This window comes from Mustela putorius, unplaced genomic scaffold (genome assembly GCF_011764305.1).
Source record: "Mustela putorius furo isolate JIRA1106 unplaced genomic scaffold, ASM1176430v1.1 tig00000577_pilon_pilon_pilon, whole genome shotgun sequence".
NCBI classification, from domain to species: domain Eukaryota; kingdom Metazoa; phylum Chordata; class Mammalia; order Carnivora; family Mustelidae; genus Mustela; species Mustela putorius.
Window position 1 is genome coordinate 6334660 of NW_025421421.1, and position 26859 is coordinate 6361518.

Below are 26859 nucleotides of genomic sequence, written 5' to 3' on the forward strand. Positions count from 1 at the left end.
TAAACACAATGGATGTATTTAACAATGTTTAACACTTAAAAACAAAAACTTTTTTAGCTATAGAGTATTTAATACATATAAGAGAATATATTTAATGCTTCTTTAAGGAAAAATAATATTAAAATCAACAATCACGAACCCGTCACCCAACCTTAAGAGTGGACCATTATGGATACACCAGAACCGTTCCCTGAGTGTTCCTTCCTGTCTGACTGGGGTTGTGCCCTGTTCTTTCTGTGCATGTTGGAGAGAAAAGTGTGGAAGTCCTTGGTCCCCAAATGGGACTTGAATAATCAAAGAGCCATCTGCCTTTTGAAATCAAAGTGGAGAGGTGATCAGAAGTAGCACGACAGAAAATCGCTGAATGACCAAGTAGCTAACTAGTGCATCATCTTAACCCAGAAGCTACTAGTCAGACTAGTCAATTCTCCGAGGTCTTGGTTGCACACCATGGTCCAAAGCCAAGACAAGTCAGTAGGAAACATGAAATCAAGAGAGCCCCTGAACACCCATCAGCTTACTGGACACGGGATCGGAGATAAGACAGGTCAACTCCCAATTATTCCACACAGAGGTAAGGTGTTACTGAACCTGCACAGAGCCTTCTCGCATCAGACACCATAAAGGGAAAACGCAAAGGAGCGCTCTGACAACAATAACCTCCACTTCATACATCATGGAAAATAGAACCTGTAACTTCACTGAGAGGTGGGAATCAACGAAAATGGTCAAGAATTTACTAAGAGTTTATTTTGTTTTAATAACATGTTGGGCAATTTATATTGCAGAGAAAAAATTTTAGATACATCATCTGTGAGGTTGAACAGTTCACAACACATGTCCAAAAAAAGGCATATACACCAATCTAGTGGATGAGTCTGTACAAATTGCTTCACTACAAATGCAAGATGGGAGTAAGAAAGTCTAACATTCAGCACCAACTAGACAGTGCAGTAAACACAGGCTGAGGAGGAGGGGAGGCGAGGGGACATGAGCTTGAGTGACGGAGGCCAATGTCATTCCAAGGGCATCAGAAGGGTGGCGAAGCACAGCCCGCTAGTGACCATGTAACACTGGTCTCTGTGACCCAACTTTATGCCCCGTTCCACAGCCGCTGGACACACGGCACACAGTCATGCTGAATTCAGAGTCCTGATCCTCGGGCCAGGGTTTGGATTATTTGAAACTAAATGTCCAGACCTTGACCTGGGACAGGGGCCCAGAGAGACATGGCAGATAGAGGCCTAATGTAAAGCTCCTGCTGGGAAATGTCATCGCTACACACATTGTTTCAGCCAAAATAAGTCCTGTGGCCAAGACAGCCCCTGTGGCCAACCCTCACTGGGGTAGGAAAGTGTAATCATCCCACAAAGATGGAGGGCGGGTAGGAAGGAGCAAGTGCTTTCACAACAATGTGATCTACCACAAAGGGAAGAGAAAATGGCTGAGAAGTGTTTTCTTCCCTTCCGTGATGATGAAAGAAGTGATCCTAGGACAGAAAGCCACTCTTCCACGTCACCTTGCAGGTCTTAATACAGCCTCACAACCCTCTCAGCCATGTCCTGAGACCTGTCCAATGCCCTAGCAGCCCCTGAACTCCAACACCAAGTCCAGTGTCGCCCCCCTAAACCCAGCCTGGGAGGCCTCTGGTTCACCTGCAAAATGGAGATAATCCTGCCCTCTTCCTGGGAAAACTTTTGAGAAATTAGGTTAAATGATGCATTTAAAACATACAAGTGCATAAAAGCACTTAGTAAATAGAAGATAGTATTATTCTTAAATTATGATACTTGTCTCCTAATCCACATCTTTCCCAAACTGTCTTTACATTTTACTCAGTTTGTTTTTTTAAAATATTATTTTTTTTTAATTTTATTTATTTATTTGATAGACGGAGATCACAAGTAGGCAGAGAGGCAGGAAGAGAGAGAGGAGAAAACAGGCTCTCTGCTTAGCAGGGATGCAGGGCTTGATCCCAGGACTCTGGGATCATGACCTAAGCAGAAGGCAGAGGCTTTAACCCACTGAGCCACCCAGGCACCCTCATAGTTTGTTAATAAGTATATAAAATAGATGAATTAAAGATATTTCCTTTGCTTTTTAAAACCACAATTTCCTCTAATCTTACAGCTTCTTCTATACACACACTCTTTCCAGCTTCCATTAGTTATTCACTCCCCCAATTTATTGATTTTTTTAAGGCTCTCAATTAGTTTTGGAAAGCAGAACTACTATCTATGATCTACAACTATTACTTAATTATCTATTATCTGTAGTATCTATTATCTATGGTAATTAATTACTTCTTCTCCAGATAAGGGAACTTAAGGAAACTAAAGATACTCAGAATCTTCACTTGAACTAGGCTACCGATTCCAATCTGGCTTCCAAATGAGAATGAATAAAGGGCTTGGCATAGGAGACCCCCATCCTCTACCTACAGCCCCAATTAGCGCTGCTTCTCCGCTCTGGAGAAGCAGACTTCCAGCCTTTCCCCCAGACTGAGATGGTCCTTTCCTACCTCTGCCTCTTTGCTCACACTCTTTCTTCTAGCTGGAATGTTCCCTCAGCACTGCCCCAACTCTGTTCAAAGATCCTGCCTGTAGAACTGGGAAGGTCACCACAATGCACGCACAAAGACGTCCGCCACGGCGTGCTCTACAAGAATGAGAAGCGGAAGACGAGCAAAATGCCCACTCCTGGGGGGCTGGTTGGATACACTCCAGGACATGTAACATGTGAAATTCTGTGTAACAATACGAAATGGGATGTCGGTATTTACTCATGTGGCATGGTTTCAGCATACTGTCAATCAAATCAGGTGTCAAAACAGTATTTATGACAAACAGTCCATTTTAGGAAGAAAAAAGTATGTAACTCACCCAGGCTGAGAAAGAGCATGGCAGAATACAAAAAAAACAAACAAAAAAATCCCCCAAAAACCCAGGTTAGGTGGTGATAACACTGGTGAATTTTTGTTCTTAATAATGTTCACATTTTTAAAGTTCTTTCCAATTAGTAGGGTTAACTTTTATAACTTTTATAATTTTTAAAATAGGTATTTTGATTAAAAGGCACCTATCACTGAATACCCACTGCAAATGTCATCTGCTCCTGAAGGTCTCCTGGACCTCGCCACGCCTACCACATAGGTAATTTCTCTCTCCTGATGGTTTCCAGAACAGTTACTGTATCCCTCATGACATCGGCTTTCTGTGACATGAGCCTGCGTCGGCTCCCGACGTAGGAGACTGTCTTATTTGTCCTGGAGTTTACCCTCGTGACCCCGACTGCCAAGTACCAAGCATACTACTGCGTGTGGGGACGGCACACCATCCATGGCTGTGACATTCCCACGTTTCAGGACCACACACTTGACAGCTGTCTGATCAAACACTTATCTACACCGGGGATATCCTGAAACAGTAGCAGGTGCCTTCTGGGGAGAGAAATCATAAATCAGAATACTTTATGTGTGGTGAGGTTGTTTGGTCACTTATGTCTCCCAAGTCTGCTTTCACTACAACCAAAAAGACACCCTCGTTCGTCTTGATCGAGACACAGGTCAATATTTCTTAATCCAGAGGCAAGTGTCTCAGATTTCCATCCCTCTGCTTCAGCGTGAAAGGGACAAGAATTGCTTTTGCAATAATCCAAGTCCATCCCTGACTCCGTAGGAACTATAAATATCTATTGTTTTAGGAGGAAATAAGGGAACTAAATGTCTTAAGCTTATGTAAGTCTGCTTCAGGGAATCGACACCACTGAATGTTTTGAAATATCCAAGGCATATTTTTTTTTTTTTTTTAGTTCAATAAAGAATGTGTTTTGAGAGCTAGGTGGGTGAGATTTAAAATAAAAACAACCACCACAATCTTAGCTGTTACTTAGCAATTTCAGGCTCCAATTGTTCCCTTTGAAAGGGCAAGCCAGCACGCGGAGGAAACACTGGGCTCTCGGGTCCAGCGTCCGTTCTGCCCTCCATCTCACTCCCCAAGACCTTCGTCCAGCCAGTATGAACTTGAAACCGCCCAGATACTGTCCTGCTTTGTTTCTCTCTCTGGAGACAAGTCACTTTCATTAAAACTTAATGTCTGAACAAAAGCAAAGCAACATGCCACCGTGGGTGAGGAGGAACACTGGCTGCTGGTCCCCAAAGTGTCCCCACCTGACACGACGAAGGTTCGAGGGAGTACAGCGAAGGGAGAGCAGACACTCGGAAGGGGGCGGACAGCCGGACTATCTGCAGCCCAGTCCCTGCACAGCCAGCAGGGGCCCGGGAGAACACGGCCATCACAGAGCCGGGTTAACATCAGAGAAAAGAGGTTGATGCTTGAAACTACTCTCAGGGCTTCTCAGTTCCAGAAGGCGGGCGAGCACGGCAACGGGAGCTACCCAGCACAGACGCAAAAACAAACCTTGTTTTGACCAACCCAACCAATGTCATATCACCAGGGCTGAGACAGATACCTGAAGAACAGTGGCTTCAAGATGCCTTTGCCACAGGAAACCTATAACCAGTGCTGATTTACCAGCCGCCCCCCACCCCCAGGGCAGACCGTCAGACCCCTGGGGTTTCCAGCAAGCCAGGTGTTGGACAGAGCTATCATTAAAAGTTACAGTATATAAACACGTGACTAAAATAAATTAGTAAAAACAAAGAGAAGAAATACTCAAATTCACCACTTCCTAATTTACTAGGGTTTATGCTCTAGTAAAATATGTTTATGCTCTGGGAGGGATGTGACCGAGCCCCATGCACAGAGCTGGAGAGACTGACAAACTACAACAGAAGTACGAAGGCAAGAGTCAGGCCAGGGAATGTCTGACTCGGAAGTATACAATCTTTTCTCGTGGCAACTTCTTGTCCCAACATTAACATCATCAAAACGAAACTGGAAGCAACCACATTTAACTGTCAAATCATCTGCAACCAGTTGTGGCCTCTGTTGTGTAAAAAATGAGACGGATACTCAAAGAGGGATGTGGGAAGGGAGCAAAGAGCTCAACTTTATTCATACTCGCCACGTTTATTCACGGGGACCTCCCAAAACATGCACACCCGAGGTTGGTAAGCCATGCTGCTCACTGAACCAACGGGAACGAGAATGTCTATTTGCAAAGGGCTAGTCCCAAGTTAATATAAAAGGAGTCCTCCTTTGATCCATTAATTACTCATGCTATGTCTGCCCAGCTGTGACACCTAACGTAAAAGGACACACCTACCAACACACAAAAACTGTGCAAATGTTAGCATCAATATTTTGAAGTGTTTGGATATTTACTTTTTAAACATTTTCTCTTTCAGACTTTTAAGCTATCTGATCGAGCTACTCTTCCACCATTGTTTCTTAGAGAATGTTTACCAGCAAACCAAAGACTTCCAGAGGGCTAAAGAAATTTCACTTACTGATTATTTAAAACAATTCTTGTCATCTTGGCTTCCGAGAAGTTACCAGCTTCTCTCACTGCTCCAGCTCACTTCCATCACCTGTCACGAGAGAAGGGGTCTGATTAATCACAGGTCTCCGAAAGACCACTTCTGGATTTCTACATTTATCTTTTCCTTTCTTGATAACCAAAACAGAGAGAAAATAGTCATCTCCTCCTTTCTCTTCAAAATTAAAAAGAAAGGACAGAGTAACAAGAGAGAGCACCCCAAGAGAAAAAGAGATTTAAAAAGCAGTGTTTCAATGGCCGAGGCTTGGGGCAGAGGGCCCCCCCACCCTTGCCTTGTGTTTTTGGGAAGAGGTTTTGGTCTGTTTGCTGGGAGGAAGCAGTATCAGACTAAGCCAGTTTTCTCTCTCCCTGCCCCAGCCCCTCCTTGCCCTCTTCTGGACAGATCTGCCTGGGAGTGTGTGAGGAGGTACTGACTTAGGGCTCAGCCCTGCCAAGCGGGGAAGCCCAGCTCCCTCCAGCTCTCCACAAGCCCAGATGCTACCAGAAGACCAGCAGGTGACAGCTGCTGCAGTCAGTGCACATTTTAGATTCAGAGATGCTGTTGAGGTCTCCAATCCCGCTTTATCAGTAATTAAGTGACCATCTATGCTGATTCCTCTTATCCTTCCTCTATTTTCCATATTGATCAAAACTTACAGAATAGGAAAGATCAATCGTTAGGGAACCCAACCCACCCACATCAACAGGATACCACACGGACAAACCTTGGTTCCAAGTCTTACCACTCACTAGCCATGGAACCTTGGCCAAGTCCGTTCATCTCTTCCCAGCATCAATTTCTACTTTTCTTAAAGATACTCCCCACTATACTGTGTGGTTCAGAGAATTGAATGAGACGAAGGAGAAAATCTGCCACGTCAAGCATGCTTTGATCCAACAAGGGTATACCCCAGAACCAGGGACACCTGTGCTCAATGATCAGACCTGGTAACTCATCCCTAAGTCCAGTTCAAATAATGGAGATTCATATACTCCATGGAGTAATGTTCTATGCCCAGCAAAGGGCCTTCCTTCTTCCAAGAGCAAGGCATTCTGAACAAAAGCTTTACATTTGTTTTTTAATTTCCTAACATTTTAGGGCCCACAACCTAGGGACAATAAGTTCTGCTTTCTTTACCTTCACAGAAGAGCCCCAAATGAAAACGCCCCACTTCTACCAGGTACAATGCAACCACTGCTCATTTTCTAGGAAAAATATATGGCTCCAAGGGGGTCAGACTTACAAGACAGGCACCTGCCACTCTTCCTCACCTAAAGCCTCTCTGTTGTCATTCAGAGAAAAGAGATTCGTATTAATTATAAAAAGAGACTCTGTCACCTCAATTACAGAATAGACAAGAAGTCTCAAGTTTTCCAAACCTGTAGGGGGTGTGTGTGTGTGTGTGTGTGTGCGTGTGTGTGTGTTGGGGGAGAGAGGAGAGAGAGTCAGGGGGTCACAGAGAAAGGAGAAAATGGAACAAACGCCACATAAACCCAGAGATCCTCCTAGTAGCAAGGAAAGAACTTACCAACATCAACAGGTTAGGAGGGTAGGACTCAAAGTCAGGGACTTAAGAGATTGAACCCAACACCAAGAGGAAGGAGCCCCATGCTCACCGGCTGGCAAGAGCTTTCTAGGCTGGTCACTCGATATGGAAGACTTTGAAAACCATGGACAGTGGAGAAGGGTCTGACTCGCGCTGGACAGAAAGGCCCCACGGAGTGGTTGTCCGTTACTGAATCCTTCCAAAACTCAGTTTCCAGGCCTGGAAGAGAAGGACAGAGACATACTGTGGAGAGAAGTTCTGGAGGCTGGACACACACACATACAGGGCCCACTGTGAGTGTTTATGAACGCAGGTATAGGAGTCTTTTAAAGTCATGGCCTCGATTGCAATTCTCACCTACATCTATCAAATTCAGACTCTTTCCCTGTGTGAACACTGGAGAGAGGTCAAGTCAGACTTCTGACGAGAACGTCAGACTTTCCCAAGTTGTTTGGAGCAGAGCTCCAATAACAGTGCCCGTCCTAGTGGACAGCCTTTACTAACGTGCACATGGAAACCTCTAGCTGTGCCCTGGGGACTGTTTTGCAGAGCGGCTCTGTGTTTCTTTTCTTGATGATAAATTCTTGAAAGAGGGAATGAATCACTTCCATCAGTGCTAATTCTCCTGGGGTGCAACGCCAAGTGCTCCGCTGGCATCTGTGGGGAAGAACAGCCACACTGACAGCAGCAGGCAGCCTCTCGCCACAGCTAGCTTCCCACCACAGCCTCGTCAACAACAGCATGGACTCGTCAGCGAGGCTTTCAAGAAAGAAAAAAAAAAAAAAAAGACCCACAAGAAATACAACAGCAACTTTTTTTCTAAAAGATTTTATCTATTCATTTGACAGAGATAGACACAGCAAGAGAGGGAACACAAGCAGGGGGAGTGGGAGAGGGAGAAGCAGGTTCCCTGTGGATCAGGGAGCCTGATGCAGGCAGAGTTCGATCCCAGGACCCTGGGATCATGACCTGAGCTGAGGCAGACGCTTAACCGACTGAGCCACCCAGGCACCCCAGTAACAGCAACTTTTAAACAGAACTTTCTATCTGAATAAAAGGGCTCATTGACCCCTCCTACATCATTGTCTTTGGGACTCACTCTGATGATGCCAACTGCTTGGCACAGGCTGAGCCCTCTTTTTTACCTTCAAAACCAGCAGACAATGCCAACAAGAAAATCTGTCTCGTTACAACTAGTACAACTACAACTAGTCCTGATCTTTTTAACAAGACCCACATTGTTTGCTTTGATGGAAAATATTTTAATAGGTTCGCAGAGTCAAGTTCCTCCTCCAAGCTGGTAATGTGCCACCACTGCGGTCATTCAAAAGAATAAGCAACTTCAACAAGTGGCGTGAATGAACTCTCCGTCTGGCCCCAAGCGCTGTGCCAGGGACTGGGGGTGGGGAAGGGGCTGGGAGCGGGCGGAGGGGAAGGGCATTCACGAGTACGCAGTGCGGTGGTAGCATCACGAGAATATAAGCAACCAACATAGCTGATGTGCTTGAAGAGCAGAGTCTGGACGTGAACTCCTGGCTGAGGCCACCAGCAGCCCAGTTCTTCCTAATCCCGCAGCTTACAGATTCCACAACAGTCATGCAGAAACCTGCCTGAAAGGAACGCACTCCTGTTCTGCAAGGTTCAGACTTATTTATTGGAGGGAGTGTGTGCGAGCAGGGGGAAGGACACAGGCAGAGTGAGAGAAGGTCCCAAGTAGACTCTCCGCTGACTGTGGAACCTGACGCGGGGCTCCATCTCGTGACCTGAGACCATGACCTGAGCCAAGCCAAGAGTCAGCTACTTAACCGACTGAGCCACCTGGTGCCCCCATGCTCCTGTTTTGAATGGACACCCTGTCCTCTAGGGCAAGGCCACACCTGCCCCCAAAGAGGAAGAGCCTCGTGGGCACGCAACCCGAAAGCATGTGGCTGCCAAGACAGCTGCAGACAGCACTTGCACGAAGGCTCCAGAAGCGCAGAAAAGCACTTGTGTTCTAAGATGTGTCATTTTGGATGCTCAGACTCTGCTCTCCCAGGGAGCTGGTGCACTACAAGGGGTCTGAGCCTCCTCTGTGGGGGACAGTGTCCCATGGTCATTAAGCGCACGTGCTCCATGGTCACCTAGAACAATGCCCCTCCTGTCTGCCTGGAAGACCTTGCCCAAGGTGTTAATTTCTGTAGGCCTGAGCATGGCAGTCACGGCCATCCCACAGCCCGGTATCATGAGAGCAGCTGAAGGACACCACGCCTGCAAACAATTTCGTAAAACTCACGGTCCTCATCCTGAGGAGGCAAAGCAGGTGTCAGGGCAATGTCACCAGAAAAGGGAGGTGTCCTCGTAGGCGCCAATATGTTCCCACCATTCTTACCAGGAGGCCAGAGAAAGACCTGAAGAAACACTTCATTTTGTGACAAGGCACAAAGTGCTCTGATTATCAGTGCATATCCATCTTGGGAGCAAAGTGGGGGCAGCAGCCACCATCAGAGACTTGCTGGCCAGTAGACAACTCAGACTTGGTAATACCTGTCCCAAAGCAAGTGCAATCACGCGCTGAGACTGCTCAGCTAATAAGCGGCAGAGCTGGGATTCGAACCCAGGCTGTCTGGCTTCACTCCTGGTTCTTAACCACAGCACCACACCGTCTCCTCAGGGACGATGAAGAGCAGTACTTTTAGACTAAAACAGAGCCCACGAGCAGGCCGGAGAAAGGGCAAGAAACACCCCAGAGATGACTGGAGAGATAATGATACCAAAGATCAGTTAATGGGGCCAAAGCATGAAGGGACCCAAACCACTAGCGATTCTAAATTACAGTCTAAACCCAGTCATCGCAAGAACCCGTAAGAGGATGAAACTGGGAAAGTGAACTCACATTGGAGGTCAGCACTTGTTTAAAGACAGCACCACAAAACACCAAAGCTGAAAAGACCCCACTCGGGTCCTTTATAGAGAGCATATTATGACCTAGAAACAGCGGCTAGGGAATGTGTCACACACTCAAATTACCAGCCATCCAGGCAGGGGCTGACAGCCTGGGAGCTGCTCACCAAGGCAGAGCTCCTGCTACCTTTCCCTTGTGTTTCTACAGCAGAAGAGAGGAGGAAGCGCCACCCAGTTACTGAATTCTCTGCAGGCTGGAGGAAGAAAGAAGGGACAAGAAACGGGCTCCTGGTGAACACAGAAAATGCACAGACAGGGCAATAGAGCAGAGAGAATCCACTCTCCCAGCCAGCCTCAAGTGTGGTCAACTCCAAAACAGCCCCATGATCCCTGTCTCTCCTCACCCGCGCCTCTGTCACACCTTCCCCTTGAGCAGGGTAGGGCCTGAGACTCTACTGTAACCAGTGGAATAAACAAAAATGGTGGGATACATTTAGTTACCTCACATACCTAAGGCTGTCATGTCCATCCTGCTACAAGGTTCCCTCCCTTGCTGGCTCAGAAGAGGAGTCACGAGATGGGAGCCTCCAGCTCATGGTTAACACAAAACAGAGGCTCTCAGTCTGAGAGTCCACAAGAAACTGCCAACAAGCTTAGAAGCAAACCCTTCCCTAGTCGAGCCTCAGATAACACAGCAGCCCTGGCTGCCATCTTGATTGCAACCTTCAACTTGCACCCAGTTGAACCACAACCAGACCTCTGACTCCTGGAACCGTGAGATAGTAGATGCCCTGATTAAGCCACTCTGTTTGGAGTGACTGTGTTCTGTGGCTACAGAAGGGAAGTGTAGTGTGAGTCCCTGATGCTTCCAAGGGAGGCTGGGGGCCAAGGCCTGGGAGAGGCAGCCCGTCCACTGGGGTGCCTCCTCGCAAGCCACTGTCTGCCTTGGACCCTCCTTCTCCTCCCTCATGGCATGAGGTAAGAGGTTACCCTGTTCCTGCCATCTATAGGACATAACAGAACATGTTCACCAAGGAAGTAACGGTCTTACAAATGGTGATCTGGTCACCCAGCCGCCCTGCAAAACCACTCAGCATGCTGAATAGTGAGAACAGCCAGATGATTTCAGTTGTCACAGGGGCTGTGCTAGAATCCTATCCCTCATAAAACAACTGTAACAAAACAGTATTTTAAAGATGATGTAACACACTTGAACACATCATAAAACTCATGTTCAGACAGACAAGCTGGAGACTTTCTGTATCAGTGGTTTTGAGAACAAGAGAAATGAAAACAGAAGAGAATCCAGAGTTCCATCAATTTTGCTAATATGGACTCTATAAATCTAAATATAAACATCCTTGTTGCTGTTTCATTTTTGTTTTTTTAAAGATTTTACTTATCATTTGAGAGTGAGTGAGAGAGAGAGAAGGAGCTCACATGAGCAGGGGAGAGGGAGAAGCAGACTCCCTGCTGGGCAGGGAGCCCAACGTGGGGCTCGATCCCGGGCCCCCAGGATCATGACCTGAGCTGAAAGCAGATGTTTAGCTGACTGAGACCCCCAGGCGCCCCCCAAATATAAATATTCTTGAACCTTCTGAGCAAGTGCCAACAGCTTTTACCAATTAACTCAAGTAACAATTCTCAAACAAAGCACACAGCTAAGACCAACTCGGTGAGCCAGAGACCTCTTACCTCAACAGGCCATCCTGCTACCAGCAGAAATGCATGGGGAGGTCTACAATGGCATCATCTGAAAGCTGGGAAATCCTCATGAATCTTCAAGCCCTACCCTCTCAGCGACAGGTGCTGACACACATACCCAGACTGTAAGTTACCCACCTGTTCAGGGTCACTCAGAAGCCCAACCTGGACCCCCTTTTTCCCAGGCTTCTTTATACCTAAGTCCACACAACTTTCGCCTCGAGCCAGAACTAATGAAGTCAAGGGTATCAGATATTCAGCAAGGACAAAAATAGGAATGAACTTTCCACAATACTACAAAGCCCCTGCTTATAAAAAGCAAGCTCTGGGGCAAGAGAAAAAAAATGACATTGAATATTAGAAGTTCAATTCCTTTTCAAAAGCAATGCATAGTATTTTCTGAGTAAACAGAAATGTCCCTAAAATAGGCTGCCTTTTCTTAGGAATGATCCACTTTTTCTTTTTTTTTAAATAAACATTAACCAGGGAACCAGATCAAGAGGCCCAGAACAAACACTTGTGCAAGGATGTCCATCCTGTTGTTTTACACAGTCGTGTTCCTAAACCCAGAGATCCGTTCCACAGATGCTCTGGGGTTACATCCTGTGCCAAGGCCCTGTGGTAGGAGCTGTACACACAGAGCCTGTCTGGGTGTAAACAAGTCATGCTTCCTCATATCTCTGGCAGAAGGAACTTCATCTAAACCAGCAAACACTGCAGGCGCGAGATCCCTATTGCGTGGTTTGGTCGGCTGTTAAGAATGTAGACCGGAGCTCTCTTCTCCTAGAAACTTCTGTGTTTAAGGTAAATAGCAACGTGCTTTTGTGTGTATGGACACCGCCCTGACACCAGCAGCAGAGTTACCCAAACAGAGGGGCTAGTCCTCCGTCCCTGGGTCACAGCCCTTCAGAATTCCTGTCACAGGACCCGTTCCACAGCCTAAAAGCAATTAAAAAAAAAAAGTGGTCTTCCATTCCACATTCTCCTCCCCAGTCTTCTCCTCAGAAGCAAGAATAAACACATGTTTAAGACAAAGCAAGGAGGAATGGAGGCTTCTTTTCTCCCTTGCAGATTGCAGGCTTCTGTCCTCAGCACGGACACCAGCCTCTCTAGGCGTGATCAGGGCAGGCCCTCATGGAACCATGTTCTACAGGCATGTCAGGGCTCTGACACGTCCCACCAACATTACAGACATGCTGTCCACCACACACAGGCTCTGTCCTCAACGTTTCATGTGCCTGAACTCACCGAAGCTGACGTCCCCGTGTGACAGAGGAGGAACTGAAGAAAGAGTGACTGAGAACACAGGTTACTCACATGCCCACCCAAGTTTGCAGAGCGCTGGCCAGAGGCCCCCACACCTGTGGCCTCAGCTTTCTGTCTGGAGCCTTCCCTACATGATGGCAGTCAGCAGAATGGTGGGTTTGGCCTAGACTCCCCAACGCCTTCCCTTTCCAGAGCCATCCTGCCCACGGATGAGGGGGACACTAGTCTCACTTGCACACAGAAGTCCAGAAAACCCCCAAGGCCCCACTCTTGTAATAAACCTCTGGAGGGTTAACTCCCGTGGGTCCATCTGCTGGCCCCAGGGCCAGTGAGAAGTAAGGGCGTCAGCCCACCGTCTATCCTCTCGAGATTGCACACAAGGACCTTTTAGAGCCCAAAGAGGTGCCAAGACCTTTATGAAACAGGTAAATATTTCTTTTGCAGGAAAGGAAACCCGGACCCAAAGGGCCCCAAGAATGGACACAGCACAGCTCAGCACTGCGTCTGCGAGATGAGTCATTCGAGAATGCTCTTCGTCACTGTCAAGATGCGTCTCTAGGACAAGGTCGGTCCTCCACCTTCTTCCCTGCATTGGACCTAAAAACACGATCTCCTTTCCAAATACATAAAATGGGCACAAGGAACCTTTGCTACTGTGGCACGTGAACCTACGTGCAGGGACACCCCATGGCATCAGAGCCACAACGTGACATGACATGACATGACATGACATGTCCAACCCAGGTCGCCAGCCGTGTGGACAGTCTTCAGGCTGATGGAGCCTGTACGGCCACCGGCTGCATAAGGCTTCCACCGCAGGACATGCAGGGGCAAAAACATGACCTGCAGCCCCGTCAGGCATGAAGAAAGAGGTCTCGGACTTCCTGACTCACCGCCAGAACTCTCGTGGATGCCCAAGGCACAGTGCTTTCACTTCATTCAGTAATAGTGGTTTTTGTTTCTGCTACAAAGAAACTTTAATATAAATCACCTGCGATTCAAGCATTCCTCTTCAAACTGTACTTAATGGTTTCCTTACTGTTATCTGAGCAAATTTCAAAATAAAAACAAACTGCATGTATCCCACAATATGTTTAAAAACTAAATTAACTTCTTCACAGATGCATTCAGGTGAGTTCAAGAGGCTGGTTGCCCCGCATGGCCGGCTTTGTGGAGAACGAACCACAGATCCAACAGCATGTATTCGCCTCACTTTTTTTTTTTTTTTAAGATTTTATTTGTTTATTTGACAGACAGAGATCACAAGTAGGCAGAGCCAGACAGAGAGAGAGGGGGAAGCAGGCTCCCCACTGAGCAGAGAGCCCAATGTGGGGCTCGATTCCAGGACCCTGGGATCATGACCTGAGCCAAAGGCAGAGGCTTTACCCTACTGAGCCACCCAGGCGCCCCAGTATGCACCTCACTCTTGCAACAGTAGGTTGGACAGCTACAAAAGGATCCCCATCGTCAGGAAAAGAACCTAAGGGTCAGAGAAGTACAGTGACATGCCTAACTCATTGTACTTTCTAACAGCAGGACTCTACTCTAAATAGTTTTTTGGAGGGGCACCTCACTGGCTCTGTCGGTAAAGCCTCCAAACTCTTGACCTCAGGGTCATGAGTTCAAAGCCCTACGCTGCGTGTCGAGACTACTTAAAATACACAAATAAATAAGCCATTGTTTTGGAGCCAAAATTTGTGCTTTTTTCTCCTCTAGGCCTCTGTGGAGCAAGAAGTGTTGCGGAAAACTGAGAATGAACAGTGGTCAAAATTAAAGTTCAGGGCACCTGGATGGCTCAGTTAGCTGAGCCTCTGACTTGTGATTTCTGCTCAGGTCATGATCTCAGGTGGTGGGACTGAGCCCAGCGGGTTCCACGCTCAGCAGGGAATCTGCTTCACCCCCTCCCTCCACGCCTCTCCCTGCTCACTCTCTCTCTCTCAAACAAATAAATAATAATTTTTAAAAATTTTCAGCAGAGGAGAGTCGAAAACAAAGGCTGGCGGTGATGGTGTTATGTTAGGTGACATGATGTTGGCCCCCTTAATTCACCAGCTCAGCCAGGAGAGAAGGCAGAGAAGAAAGAAATCGGACAGTGGAAGGGACCAGCAGCCGAGTGGCCGTGGAGAAGACGGGAAGCAATGCGCACCAACCGAAATGAAGACGCGACGGGGGCGTGGAGCCGGGATCATGCCTAGGTCGTGCCAAGCCCAGGCGGCAGACTTTCTCTGGAGTCCACAGGTCGGGTTTGGTAGGGTTCACGGCATCTTCTGCAACTACCTGGCTCTGCCATCACAACATGTAAGCACCAGACAATAGCACCCATGTATAAACAAAGGTCTCCGGCCAGACTCAGCCCTCCCGCTAGTCAGTAGCTCCTGGTCCAGACGGTCCCCCAGCCTCTGCAGGAACCCCACGATGTACTAAAGAATCAAAGAGAAGGATGCCACAGCCAGCCTCAACTCAGGGGCGACATACAGCCAGCCAGCAGCAAGCGCCCCAAGGGCCTAGTCTGCGGGGGGTGCTGGGCCTCACCTCTGGATGAAGACACCCAAGGGATACACTGTTCACTGTTAGTTCCTCCCGAGTCATAATCTGTAAAGCAGCGCATCGATCGGGACTCCTGGAACTGCTCAGCCCAGTCTCACCACAGAACTTACACAGGTGCCATGTTTTACATGGACAATTAAGGCAAAAATGGCCCCAATGTTCCAAAAGCAACTACAAAAGCAAACTGTCAAAAAGAGAGGCAAATAAGCGAATCCTGGCTTCTGTCCTGGACAGCTCCTCCACTCGGAAAAACGCCTCTGACTTCTATGCCATTTTCCTACCTAGCTCTTGCTCCTCGGGAAAGTGCCAACTTGAACATCTTTTCCTCCATGAAGCTCTTCTCAGACATCCCCTGGGAGGGCAAGACACTTGCCATATATGCCAAAGACTCTGAGCTTTTTCACGACCCTCAGCACACTGATAATGCCTCCCGAGCTCAAGGTCCGTTTCCCTTCTAGACTCTAAACTCCAGAACGATGCCTGTGTACAAGGTGGGCAATGAGATCCTGACCAAACAGAAGGCTCTGCTGATTCGAGACCACACTGCGCACTGAGAGGTACCCGGTCATCACCAAGGCAGCAAAGCAGCAGTTTGTAAAGCATCTCAGGACCTTTTCCAGCCTGTACTGTGGGCAATGTGATAAAACCAGAGCGAAGTCGGTATCCATTCTGTGGTGCGTCAAAGTAGAAACTATAAAACACTTTTCTCCCATGCTTATCAGTTACAAAAACAAACATGGTTTCGGTTAATGATAAAATGTTCCCTAGGAGCACCAGGTGGCTCAGCCGGTTAAGCATCTGACTAAACTTCAGCTCAGGTCCTGATCTCAGTGTGGTGAAATGGAGCCCTACATCGGGCTCCACGCTGGGCGGGGAGTCTGCCTTGGATCCTCCCTGTGCCCCTCCCCCCGATCACATGTATGTGCTCTTTCTCTCTCTTTCTCAAAAAAAAAAAAAATCCCAAACCTAGGCCCTAGCAAATTCAAAGGCATCTACCTGAATGGATTTTAAACAAGTATCTGAAAAATTTCTGTTTTGTTTAAATATATCCACATGGCATATATGAAAACACTGACACACATACAGAACTGCTGGCACTAAGAAGAAAAGACCCTAAAATTTATATACTATGATCCATTTTTGTATATTAAAACAGAAAAATAAGCTATAATAACATATGCCCCCCAGTGTGGCTGCACCTGGCAGAGGGACTTGGGTAAATTTCATTTTCTTCCTTTTTACCTATTGGTACAGTTGACCCTCGCACAACAGTTGACCCTTTGAACTGCACGGGTCCACTTACACATGGGTTTTTCAGTAAATACAGTCCAGGATGGTAAATGTATTTTTTCCTCCCTTATGATTTTCTCAATAACACTTTCCTTTCTCCAGCTCTCTTTATTGTAAGACACATTGTATATGATACAACATACAAAATATATGTTCATCTACTGTTTATGTTCAGGGAAGGCTTCTGGTCAACAACAGTTACATTCTGGAGACACAAACATTACATGTGGAGTGTCCCTAAACCCCACGTTGTTCAAGGGCCAACAGGATTTTCTCTTTTATACAATCACATCTCTTTGTTAAGAGTTTCTTTTTGTTTTTTTAATTTCAAACAAAAAATCTGCTGAATAGACAATTCTTCAAAGCTTTTTCAAAGAGACATAGAAACAGAAAATGTGAAACAGGGCAATGCTGCTACTATTTAATATTGTGTTACTCACAGAGCTAAAAAAACAAGTTTCCCTGCCATCTTAAATGTTCACCCATTCCCACCAGTATCATAATGATGATCCGTCTTACCTTAGTGAACATGGGCACACAAAAGCAAAACGGAACCAATGCTGGTGGTGTTCATTTCAGTTTCTAACTACCTTGTTACTTTCCCAGAACAGGCTATATTTTATGTTGGCCTATTTTCTCTCTGGTGTTGGATTCTGCAAACTGTGCAAAACTTAGCTGGCCAATTTCAGAGACCAAAAGGAATTCAGGGTGGTGAGAAACTTCAAAAGTCAAGTCTCCTCTCTTAAAGGTAATTTATATAGGTCAGAAATGGTGAGGGCAGACCTGAGGAGGGTCCGAGCAGTTACCTGAGGTTTAATTCCAATGTTTACACTGGGGTCTCCAAGTATAAGCACTAAGTAGGTTTAATTTCAATTCACGTGGTTATCTAACATCAGCCTATGCATTAATCAGGCAGATCACCAAATCCCATCTTGGATTATGTTTTAATATCTTATATTTCTTTTCATAAATACTAAGTATCTCATCAACACAGTCTTGTGCTTAAATAATGCTCTTTTGGCCAATAACAACAGTTTCACCCACTATACATGACTCCAGGGCATTTTCAAGCTCCAAATGAAAGCGGTTCAACACCTCTTCATAACTAACTGAAATAAACCACACACCTACAAATGAATTCTCCAGAGACTGGTTTTCCAGTGACAGAGTTGACCTCCACCCAGTCCCCATTATAAATGCTGGATGAATAGAAAAATCAACTCTGAAGGCAGAAGACAACCAGATGAGAAGTACACTATCTACGAGCCCTGAGAGGAAGGCAATCCCACTCAATAATTTAGGTTTGTAGGATTTATGGCATGAGAGCGAAACCAGATGGACCTCAGAAGAGCAAACCACAGCCTTGTTGGTCAGAATAGGGCCTGCCAGGGTGGCTGAATACTGAGGAATAAAGTCCCCCAAATGAGGAAGTCATCAAGGGTGAAGACCCAAATTTACGCGTCAGTATTACATGCGTTTGCTAAACCGAGTCCAAGGATCCTGAGGAAAACAGCAACGGTTGGAACATTTTTAGGAAGCTGACCAGTTCCAACAGCTGCCCGGGTCCAGGGAGCCGGATAAAGGCCTCAGACTTCCCTCTGAAATCAGAGAAGCACCTTGGCCTAAGGCCCAAAGACCACTTCCCCAGGTGCGCAGACATTTTCTGGGAAATAACAGGCAAAACTGAAATAGCAGAGCCTTAAGGATGAGCCTCTGTACCGTGCGAGCTCATCTGCCATTCATTTAATGGCCGGCTTGAACAAAATTCAACCTTCCTCAGGGGTACATAACAGGATCTTTGCAACTAGTATCTGCAATGTCCAACATACAACCAAAAATTAATACACATGTGAGACAAATGGGAGATTAACTCCATAATCAAAGCAGTCCACAGAAACGGACCTACAGGTAACCCAGAAAGTGGAATCAGAAGACAAGGATTTTAAAACAACAAGGCTAAAGACACTGAAGAATTTACAGAATGACAGAAAGGGTAAAGAAACAGGACGCTTCTGAAGACATTTAAGAAAAAAAAAAAAAAAGAACCAAATGGAAATTATAGAACTGAATCTACAGGATCTGAAATAAACAACATTGGATCAGATGGAGATTATCAGAGCAGACACAATAACCAAAAATGCCAGGCGAACTTTAAGACATAGCAATATGAAGAAGAATCAGGCTGAAGCACAGAGGGGGAAAAAAACAAAAATAAAAAAACCCAATGGCTTAAGAAGCGCCTCCAAGACCAGACAGGAGTATTAAATGATTTAATTGACAAGTTAGAGGAGAATAGAGAGAAGGGGGGCAGAAACATTCAAAACTGAGCAAAACAGTAATCTGCCAGAGCAGGACATTCAGTTAGTCACAAGAAAATATCACCTAATCATGCACACCAAAGATACAACAACAAAAATGTGTAGACGTGACCAGAGAAGAAAAGACAGAGAATAGTAAGAATACAGCTGACAGTTCATCAGAAAGACAGCAAACAACAACTTTAAAGAACTGAAAGGAAAAAAACAAAACCAGAAACCGTCAATCTAGAATTCTATACACAACAAAATCCCTTCAAAAATAAAGGAAAAAATAAAGAATCTTCATAGAAATGAAAACTGAGAAAATCTGTGCCCCACACTGCAAGAAACGCCAAAGGAAGCTCTCCAGGAAGAACAGAAGTGGTACCAGATTAACTCTGAATCTAAAGAAAGTAATGAAGAGCCTTGGAAGAAGTCAGTACACAGGTAAACACGAAAGAGCCCTTCTCTTAATTTCCCTAAGACCTACTTGTTACAGATACTATATTAACTGCATGTACATACACATAAGTTTATACACACTTCATATTTACAATATGAAAAATAGGAACCTGTGTTAGTTTATAACATGTATGGATATAAAATATATGAGGATAGTACAATGAACAAGAAGGGGAAAATGAAACCATATTATAGGTTTCATACATTTTTTACACAAAGCAGTAAAATCCCAATTCAAAAAGGACTTATTAGACATGAATATTGTAATCTGTACAGAAACTACAAGAACAACAAGGCAAAGAGGTATAGCTGAAAACCTAATAGAGAAATTAAACATATCTAAATTTAAACAAAGATAAGTTTAAAAAAAAGGTGATATGGGGTTAAAAAAACAAAAGTGTCTACAGGCTGAGACAAATAACAACAAAAATGGGAGATCTAAAACTAACCACATCAAATAATTATGGTAAACAGACTAACCATTCCGATTAAAAAGCAGAGATTGTCAGAATACACAAAAAAGCAATCCCCAACTATGCACTACAACAGATACACTTTAAATGTAAAGACACAGATAAACAAACTTGGATAAACACCAACATGATCTCAATATAAAAACCAGATGAAGACAATAAAAGAAAACTATAATATCACTCAAAAAACGTATGTACAGAATTCCTCAACAAAATACCGTATAGGCATAAGGATAGATGAATAAACAGTGAAGTATATAAAACAGAGGCCAAAAACAGATTACACATTTATGGTTGACTGTTTTTTTTTTTTTTTACCAAGTTACCAAAATAATTCAGTGGCTATAAGGACAGTCTTTTCAACAAACAGGGCAGGAAAAAACTGATATCCACATACAAAGAATGAATCCTCACCTCTACACCTCACACGGAACTAACCATAAAAGCCTAAAACTATAAGCAGAGAAACATTATCTTTGTGATGATGGACTAGGCAAAGCACTCTGGATAAAATAGAGAAACCCTGATAAATAAGACTTCACTGAAATAAAACTTCTGCTTTTTGAAAGACACAGTTAAGAAAATAAAAGGCCAACCGCCAACTGGAAAATATTCACAATACACATATCTGACAAAGGACTTATACCTAAAATACATAAAGAACAGCTATAATTCAAGAGCTAAAAAGCATAAAAAGTTAAGAATAAAAAGTCACCCATCCCAGTCTTTAAAAAAGCAAAAGACCTGACTAGATTACTTCATAAAAGACGACACAGGAATGGCCAATAACTATGTGTACAATAATGACAATGACATCATTATCATTAAAGAAATCACAGGAAAGCACAAAGTACCACATGATACCAACTAGAAAGCTGATATTGAAAAGACTACCAACAGCGAGTACTGGCAAAGGCTTAGAGCATATTGGAGCACTGACGGACATGTTTAAATACAGAGCCCCTTTAGGAAAATGTTTGACAATTTTTTTTTATAAAATTAAGTATATACTTACCCAGGGATACAACTCTAAGTATATGCAAAAGAAACAAAAACATATGTCTGCAGAGAGACTTGTACATTAATGTTCATGGTAGTTATGTTCATAATAGACAAAAACTGGAGCCCACCCAGATTAGTAGATGAATTCACACCACAGAATGCTACTCAACAGACAGCCAACCGCCTCCTCCATATTCCCTCCAAGGTATCCAACAGGTATGTACTTGAACTCATGATGACCGGACTACCCACAGCCCCGGCACCTTCTTCCTGCATCTTTCCCCTGCCTTAGTAAAAAATAACTCAACTTACCAGCAGCTCAGGTCAAACTCTGTGGAGAAACCCTGCATGCCTCTTTCTCCCGAATCCACACCTGACCACACCCCAATCCCACTGCCCTTCTTTAGGAGTATATCCAGAATCGGACCCCTTCCTACTCACCTCTCACCACTGCCCCCTCCTCCTCCCCCTCCCCTAGCCAAGTGAACATGGCCGGCCTAGACAAAGGCAAGAGTTTCCTAACTAGTCTCTGCACACCCTCCCAGGTCTCCTCCAGGACGCCCTTCACAGGGCAACTAGAAGATTCAAGACACAAGTCACATCACTCCACTTCTCTGCTTATGACCTCCGGTACCTTCTTGCCTTACTGAAAACAAGAGCTGGAGTCCTCATGATACCCCACAGAGGTCCTGTGCGGCCCGGGCCCTACTTACTACCTCCTTAAGGGCTTATCCTTCGATGCCCCCTGGCTGACTCCTCTCTAGCCAATCCAGCCCCTGGCTGGTGCTCATGCAGTCTCTTCTGTAGGAGGGTCTTTGCCACGCAGGTTCCTCCGCCTACAACACCCTTCCCTCAGAGAGCCTGGGCCTGAGGCTTGCCCCCCGTCAGCACTCACACACCCCCACATTGAAAGGGGCATGTGATGGCGTTTTCTCCATCCCTCCACACGCCTGCCCTGCTTTATTCTTCCTCCCAAAACTCCCCACTAGCTGGCACATGCGTCTCTTCTCCCCCTCCCCATACAGTAGAGCAGGGACCTCATCTGGCTCCACACTCTAGCCTACGGAGCAGACATGCAAGGCCCATCGTGTGAGCGGATGAACGGAGACACCAGCCCAGGCAGCATAAGGAAGTGAGGGCCAAAGTAAGGAGGTAGAGAGGCCAGGAGGGCCACACACGAACCAGCACGTTGCAGGAGCAGGAACCACAAATGTGGGCAAAGTCACACCAAGACAAAAGGAGACAAGAGCTGTGGCGGATGGCGCTAGAACGCAGGCAAGGGGTCTACATGATCAACCAGCCTTCACAGACTCCAAATAGTAGCCCCTAAACGTCACTCGAAACAGGCAAACATCTTTAGGCCAAGATGAATGTGCCCTGAATCAATGCAAGACAGGCTTACACTCTTTGCGCACTTAATCTTCCACAACAAGGAATGGCCAGCGCGAAGGAAAACCATCAGTCTGGGTGCTCTACTTGGCGAAGGCTCAGCCCGCACACTGACTTCTCATTCTCACCGGCTCGTCCCAAGAAGGGGGCAACACTGTAATAGTCATCGTTACACTGAAGTAGGTCTTCGTTGCCACTAAAATTCAGTGAGTCTGCCTAGAAAACCCCAGAGCCAATCGTTCTGGTCAGGAGACTAAGAATGAGCATCAGGGTTACTTAATAGTATTTAAAATCCAAGTCAACAAACCATAAACAAATATTTGACAAATATTTTCTCCAAAAAGAAGAAAGAAGTTTCTTCTTTATTCTGAGCAAGAAGGAAGAGTAACACGTATGGACTCAGATCACGACAAGAACCCCCAAATCCGGCCGGACAGTGTGGGACAACAGCAGTGGTGGTTCCTTGATGTCCTCCCTCCACATGGGAGGCCTGGGAGAGAGCGCCCAGGACCAGTATCTCCTCACCGGGCCCACGAGGGGCCTTCCGTTAATTTGCCATGGATTCGAAGTTTCATTATTCAGACTGAAACAGGACACCACGCCCAATGATCTAAGCCAACTGCTTTTCCTGGCTCCACATCCTCCACAGCGAGGAGGAGGCAGTGTCTCCTGAGGGACGGAGGGGAGGAGACACTGTCCCAACTCTGGTCTCTGTCACTGCCCCACAGTCTCTCTGAAAGCTACGCCTTCTGTCAGCTTCTACACAATCCCAGGAGTCTTCTGAAACATCCCCAAGAAAACGAGAATAGGAACATTTTTAAAGCGAAGTAATTTTGAAAAATCTTCCAATAGAGAAAAAGAAAAGTAGAAAGGGTAGTTCCCGGTAAGTTTTTTCTTAACCTTCTTGAGAGACTTGAGGAAGGGGGATATAAGTTTGGGGTTCTGCAAGCTGAGCGGAGAAATTAAGTCTCCCTCCCTCCCATGACTCCGACTCGTGCACAGACACGGTTCAAACCTCATGTTGGTGATGCAAAACACATCTTATTAGGAGCTGGAAAGCTTCCTGAGATGAACAAAGGGGTCCCGTCCCTCTCAAGTCACCTAGATGGTGGAAAGTGCGGTGTGGTTGTGACAAATCTGGCATTGGACCAGTGCTCTGTGCTCCTGCAAGGTTGGGTCTGCCTTCCCGGGTCTGTAGTAGGGAGAACCTCTGGGATTGTGTTCTTGTCCCCAAGAGAGCAGACCCAGGGCCTCCTCCTTCTCGTCCTCACCAGGAGGTACCTTCACACCGAGGCCTTCCCTGCCTTCCTGACAACGCACTACCGGGTGATCCCAGCCACACACGCGCATCTCACACATGCACACTCGCCCACTCAGGGGGACACTCCCGTCCACCCTTCGGCTATCGTTTGGCCAAAACCCTGATCACTGCACCCATACATTTTCCTTGTTCTCCCATTAGGCTGTTTATCCAAAGTCTTCCTCCCATTGGGCTATAAGCTCCATGACGTAGGTTTAGGTTTTGTTTTTTTGGGTTTTGTTTTTTTTTTTTTTTTTTTTAAATTTAAAGTGGTTCAGGGGCCCCTGGGTGGCTCAGTCAGTTAACTGTCTGCTTTAATCTCAGGTCATGATCTCAGGGTCCTGGGAGCGAGTCCTGAATTGGGGGGCGGGGGGGATCCCTGCTCAGCAGGGAGCCTGCTCTTCTCTATGCCCCTCCCCTGCTTGTGCATTCTCTCTCTCAAATAAATAAAATCTTTAAAAAATAAAAATAAAGTGCTTCACTACCTCGAGTATCCAAAGGAGGTCCTAGAATGTAAAAGTGACACCCAAAATGTGGTGAATAAAGGAAACTCCTGATAGTCCCCACAAGGTCCTGGGGTTTTCATTAGCGATGGAGTTCTGAGGACATAAAAAGGCCCTCTGAGGATATACATTCAGAGAAGAGATGATCTGAGCTGTTTAATAAGAGTATTTTTAAATAAAGCGAACAGCAACATCAGAGATGACACAGGTAGCTGATTACACGGCAAGGAGTACAGAAGAAACAACTATTATAAACCCACAGGGGTGAGATGGCTCCTGGTTATCCCACCCGATGAGATGAGACACGTGACACACTCTTCGCAGGAAACAAAGACTCTGGGTTGCAAGTGAACACCCGCTCCGTGTTCTCTACACCCCCCCCCCTGACTCGCCCCAATCACCGGGCCCTTTACCAAGAAAGGGCACTCAGTCGGTTTTATTTTACTTTGATTCGCTCATTTTGACAGAAGGGAAAACCAACAGAATGTGACAATGTCAAGACAATACTCATGCTTCCTAATGTTTTTCTTAGTAGTGGCTTTTCTGACTGTGTGGGGGTTTGTAATGATTCCATTAATAATTAACATTTTTCGGGGTGCCTGGGTGGCTCAGTGGGTTAAAGCTTCTGCCCTTGGCTTGGGTCATGATTCCAGGGTCCTGGGATCAAGTTCCGAGTCAGGCTCTCTGCTCAGCAGGGAGCCTGCTTCCCTTCCTCTCTCTCTGCCTGCCTCTCTGCCTACTTGTGATCTCTGTCAAATAAATAAATAAAATCTTTAAAAAAAAATAATTAACATTTTTCTACCAAACATGTTGGAAGAAAAAGAATCTGTAAGTTACTTACATAATCTTTGCTTCTATCTTGGTTTCTTTCCCAAACTATTACAGGGAGAAATAGCTATATACAGTCAAAACAGAAATACCCAACACATCTTTCAGCGTGATATAAATAAATTACCAAAAGAGGGGTCCAGGATTAAAAACCCCTGCATAAAAAGCAAAAAGACTGATCCACATCTAAAAAGGCTTTCTTCATATTACTAGAGGATTTCTTAATCCTTTGTAAATTAGTGAACTTTCTTAGTCCTTTTTAAATTAGTGAACTTTCCTTATCAACCTAAATTAATTCAATTTATTAAAAATATCATTGGTATAATTTTCAGAAATGTGTTCACTACATGAAAAATACAACTGAAAAGAACAAGAAAACCCTGAGAAAAGTCTATGTTATCAAACTTTGAGAAAAAATAATAAATAGTGAATGCTTTGGATTAAATAATTTAAAAGCCTCAAAATATTTATAACTTGGGTTGCAAGCCATCTTCTTCCTTAGAAACCATTTCCACCAATGCCAACTCAAAGTAAACATTCCAGTATTTTAAAAACAAACAGCCATTTCTTCATGACAAAACATGAAGATCCGCCATACACACACATTTTATAAAATTAAAATTCCAGATCAGTTACTCAAAGAACTCAGGATGAATATTAACGCCTCTCAGCCCTTCAAAGATTAATGCTAAAATTTCTAATCATAATATGGTCTTATGTGAATGTCTACAGCTAGTAACGCACGCAGCTGCCATGCTTACCATGTTATGTTTCTGCCTCTTTTCATGGCAAATATCTAAAGCACACTATTCCTTTTCAAGATTTCAAAGTCTGTATCTGTCCCAGGCCATTGTTATTCCTACTCAGATCACCACAACTTGAGCTTTCCACCACTCTAAGTCAACTCTGACTCCATCTAACATTTGCTGAGAACCACAACACATCCTGAAACAATTACTCATTAGCTTACATCATGCCCAATATACTGCTGTTTCCAGGACCCTGCAACCCACTGTGGCAATGCAGACAAGGAGGTGGGCAGGGAGGGCCGGACACATTACGTCAGCAACTAAGATGGTGGGTCCTTTTCTGCAACATTAATCCAGGAGATTAAATAAACAGAAGATTAAAGTTCACAACAGAGTGTGTGATTCCTTCAGGATCCCAAGGGGCATACACATAGGTGACATACTCCCATCAGATGGCAATGCTTCTTTCTTTCCATGCTGCCACTTAGGGTTACTCCAAGAGTATACGGCCAACTGCATTCTCAAATCCTAAATGTGATCCCACAGATCTGCACACTGCACAGAAAACCATAACACTCAGAATTTCTTCTTCAGAAGGATTCCCTGTTTACATCACTGACATAGTCTACTATTTGCAACTATTTTCACTTATAAATACTATTCCACTTACTCAGAATCAAGCAAAATAACACTGAATAAAGGGACTAATGTCATGGATGTCACCATGAGGACCCATGGTAGACATCGCATCAGGAGAATTACCCGGGCACCACAGCATACTTAGAAGGGTATAACTGTATGATATAAAACATTAGGCAGCTAATTAAATCGATGAACAAAAACAAATCTCATTTCAAGAAGTAATGTCTCAAAGACATCAAGGTCTGCCCAACTCAGAAATCATCTTACAAGATACTATTCTCCACCTCATTCAAGACCTAATCTGATAGGTTGGAGCAGACCCCCAAAATGAAAGAAGAAACTGGGCTTATACCCAAGTTTTAATTTTTTGAGCTCTACCCCAAATGCCTTCCCACTTAATCTATTAGAAGCACCTGCTAAGAGGCCCCTGGGTGGCTCTTAGCAGAATCCATTGAACGGCTACCTTTAGCTCAGGTCATGATCCCAGGGTCCTGGGATCACTTCCACATCTCCCTTTCCCTCTGCGCTTCCCCCTGCTCAT

The 26859-nt window shown here is 45.3% G+C and overlaps 1 protein-coding gene across 13 annotated transcripts in view; it reads right to left on the minus strand.

The window, feature by feature from the left end:
- The window catches only part of SGMS1 (sphingomyelin synthase 1), a 266380-nt gene that overhangs the window by 102848 nt on the left and 136673 nt on the right, over positions 1-26859 (minus strand). For all 13 annotated transcript variants that reach the window (XM_045081446.1, XM_004764115.3, XM_004764117.2 and 10 more), the window contains 2 exons: positions 7057-7205; positions 5411-5491 (listed from right to left, as the gene is read on the minus strand). The gene's annotated coding sequence lies outside the window, so the exon portion shown is untranslated. The remainder of the gene's footprint in view (positions 1-5410; positions 5492-7056; positions 7206-26859) is intronic.